Source organism: Marmota marmota, unplaced genomic scaffold (assembly GCF_001458135.2).
Source record: "Marmota marmota marmota unplaced genomic scaffold, marMar, whole genome shotgun sequence".
NCBI lineage: Eukaryota > Metazoa > Chordata > Mammalia > Rodentia > Sciuridae > Marmota > Marmota marmota.
The window spans coordinates 6,292,071-6,296,350 of NW_025999962.1; positions in this window are offsets into that span (position 1 = coordinate 6,292,071).

Here is a 4,280-nt window from a genome sequence, read left to right on the forward strand (position 1 = left end):
TTGGAACCCGTAGCCATAGTGCTTGATTTTAAACCCAGTACAGGGTCTGCCAAAAAGTCAATGGGTTGTTCTTCCTGAGAAAGAGGGAAAACAAAACCACTGACCTGGGAATCGGAAAGGGAACATATTTGTTTCTGCACTGGGGAGAGATTTGAAAATGACAAAATTATAGAGACTCAGATCTTTATTAGGCTAGGAAGGTCTGTGCCAGCCTTTTCAAAATCTCAAGGCTCTGTGCTTGGCACAGAGCAAATGCCCAGTCAAGGGTGGTAAAATGAGTGAATGAATACCAACTCATCCAACCATCCACTTTATAAGAATGAATATTGCATAAACAGATGAGGGCCAGGTGCAGAGGCACACACCTGTAATTCCAGAGTCATGGGAGGCTGAGACAGGAAGATTGCAAGTTTGAGTACAACCTCAGCAACTTAGCAAGGCCTTAAGCAACTTGGACACCCTGTCTCAAAATTAAAAAAAAAAAAAAAAAAAAGGTGGGGTCTGAGGATGTAGTTCAGTGGTAAAGCACCCCTGGGTTCAATCTCCAGTACCAAAAGTAAATGAGAAAACCTGACACCAACAAAAATGAGTAATATTAGCAACTGCTGGGTGGTTACCATGTATCAAGGGCTGCACCATCAATTTGCACATAATAACTTCCTCAAGGCTCTACATCAGCCCTCTGAGACACTATTATCATTCCCATTTTGCAGAGGAAGAATCAGGCACAGAGAAATTAGGTGACCTGCCCAAGGTCACCGAGATGATACATGGTGGAGCTGAGATTCAAATCCTGGCATCCTGGCCCCAGAGCCCACGCACATAGCCTTCACCTTTACTCTCTCCCATTAAGCAATCAGGCCCAGCTCCAAGATCCCTCCATCTGCCATTGCACTCAGGTATTCTATGCCCCCAAATTCCCTCCCCCTATCCCTGGTCCCTTCTTGGACAGTGCGTAGATGTTCCTCACCTTCTTGATTTGCACTTCATGAAAGAGCTGACTACACTGTCTCCACATCCTCACTCCTGCTCCACTGCATGGTGCTTCCCAAGCTCCCCCCGGCAACCCAGGGACCTCGACCTCCTTGTTGGTCGACCCAGCATAAGGGCAGTTTTATACTCTTCTCTTCCTGGACTCTTGGCTGCACCTGTCACTTCCAGGCTCCTCCTCGCATCTCAGACTGTTCCTGCACTGTCTCTGCTATGGGGCTCTTCTCACTCTGCCCAGGTTTCAAGACTGAAGCTCCAAGCTTCCATTTAAGGGACAACCATCCTGTTCTCTGTGTTATCCCCAGATGAGTTCCTGCATTTCATGATATCCTGAGTCATGCTGATGACTCACAAATCCATTTCTTCCACCAGCTTCACCCCCTCCCCAGTATTTCAGACCAACTCTCTCACCTGGGTAGCGTGACTGGCTGTTCAATGCCCAGGCAACCTATAATCTCCATGCTTTTCCTAACCCTGGGCCCTCAGCCTCTGGAATGCCCTCCTCCACACACACCTAGTCAACTCTTACTCATCCTTTAAGACCCACTTCTGCATCCACAAAGTCCTCCCTGGTACCCATCCTAGCTGGGTTGGGCTTCCTCCCACAAAACACATTCCAAACTAAACTAGGCATCTTCCCTCATCCTCTGCCTCCTCCATTATTCCCCCACTCTGTCCATTATCTATTCTCAGTCAATCTCCAATTTCTTCCACATTCACTTCCTAAATTCTTCCCCACTCTGGAGACCCTCCTATACTCCACAATCATGGCTCACAGGCCCTTATTTTTCTTGCTGACAGCCTCCAACAAGCCTCTTTCAATCTGCTGCCATTCAGGGGCCAGGGATACCATCTAACAAATATGCCAGTGTTGGTCCCCTGCTCAAAATCCTTCCACATATACACACACGTGCATGTGCTCCTAAAAAAAGGTAAAGACCAAATAAGTTCTTTATTTCAGTAAGGCACCAAGACCTCTCTCTCTCTCTCTCTCTCTCTGGTGCTGGGAATTAAAACAGTAACCCTTTACCATTGAGCTACAGCTGTAGCCCCAGACCTTTTATTTATTTATTTAATTTCTTTTTTTTTTTAGTTATAGATGGATGCAATATCTTTATTTTATTTATTTATTTGTATGTGGTGCTGAGGATTGAACCCAGGGCCTCACATATGTGAGGTGAGCGCTCTACCGCTGAGCCATAACCCCAGCCCCCCCCAGACCTTTTAATTTTTTATTTTGAGACAGGATCTTGCTAAATTGCCCAGGCTGGCCTCAAATTTGTAATTCTCCTGCCTCCGACTCCTGATTTGCTGGGATTATACACATGCACCACCATATACAGCCAATTTTCTGGTTTTAATAATGTACAACAGCTATATAAGATGTCACCATTAGGGGGCTGGGACGTAGCTCAGTGGCAAAGTGCTTGTATAGCCTTGAATTCAATCCCTGGTACCGCATATGTACTGCAGGAGCACATTCCTGTAATCCCAGTAGCTCCGGAGGCTAAGACAGGAGGATCACAAGTTCAAAGCCTGCCTCAGCAAAAGAGAGGTGCCAAACAACTCAGTGAGACCCTGTCTCTAAATAAAATACAAAATAGGGCTGAGGATGTGTCTCAGTGGTTGAGTGCCCCTGAGTTCAATCCCCAGTACCAAAAGAGAGAGAGAGAGAGAGAGAGAAACAAATAGAACATTCAGTGAGACCACTACCACTAGTAGGAGGACAAAGTCCAAGTTCTTGTGCAGCTGACTGCAACAAGGCAGGGCAGGCCTGGCCTCACCAGGAATGTCACACTCCAGCAACCACCTGGCTTCCTGTTCTGTGTGGGAAATCCTCCACACCCAGTGCTTCTTCAAAGCTCAGCTGAGGTGTCACTTCTGCCAGGAAGGCTTCCTTCCCATACCCTACCCAAACACAGCATCCTATGCTCACCACAACCAATGTTCTTGATCTAGCTATTGGAAATCACAATGCCCAAGTCTCCATCTCCCTCTAAACTATAAGCTCTTTGGAAACAAAAGCTGTTTCTGATTCAGAGTTGAGTAGCCCAGAGAAACAGTGCTCAGGAACCTATTCTGAGGGGTAGCCCAGGAATCCTAGGACAAGAGTGAAGATACTGATACCAGTCATCACTGACAGGTACTTTCTCCTACCATACATTGCCCTATGAGCTTTAAATATTATTTAATCCTCACAAAATCCCATTAGAGAAAGAACCATTATATACTGATTTTGTAGATGGGGAAAGCAAAGCACAGGAGGTGAAGTAACTTACTGCCAGGATTACAGCAAGTTTTGGAGCTGGTACTTGCACCCTGGCAGTTGGCTCTGAGGCTCACACTCAACCTAACAGTGCTCCTCTCCTGTGCACACTGCCCAGGTTTAATTAAAGAGCAGCCATCCATCAAGACTGCAGACATGCTGCCTGGGGTTTCAATATCTCCAAAGATACTTGGCATGGCTCTTGACCCATCAGGCCCTTCTTGATGGCTCTCTCAGAGCAGGAAAGGCTTAATTTCCTCATCCTTGACCCTAGTCAGCAACCCTGGTCTGCATTTATCCCTTCCCTATGATACTTATGAGGATGTCTAACTACCCAGGATCCTCTGCTCCAGAGGTCAGGAAGGAGTCTTACCTCACTTCTGCAGGTGACCTGCAAGCATCAAGGAGCATCTATACTAAGGATTCTCAATGGAGGAAGCAGGGGCTGGAAACTTGGATAGGAAAACATCTATTAGCCCCTATCTGATATGGAGCATTCCCTCCAGTTACGAACATAGGCAATAAGTAATACACTGCAGCTATAGGGGTGACTGTCACCACTGGGGTCTGTTCTTATCACATTTCAATTACTGCAGACAATGAAATGTTCATACTCAGTGAATCTTCAAAATTATGGTAGTTGCATTAGACTCACTGGTAAATCTTTTTTAGTGAATTGATAAAAACATTCAGCTTTAGTTGAAGAGAACCAGTTTCCTTTGTAATCCCGTGTATTTCACTTTATACATTTAAACACAGTGGTTTGAGAAGGGTCTGAGATTCAAAAGCCCTACCCTATAACTTCAAAGGTAGGTGTCATGACCCTACTACTGTCTGCAGAACAGCCTTGGACAGGACAGTGACTGGCCCAAAGCCACCTATAATAGAGGCTCCATCAGGAACACAGGTTCAGGACTGAATGTTAAATAGATGTCAAAGGTCTCAGCAACCTGTAGGTTGCTTTCTCTGCAGCTGGCTTGGCAGAAACCAAAGTTCAGGAAACAGCCCCAGGCTTCCCCCCCCC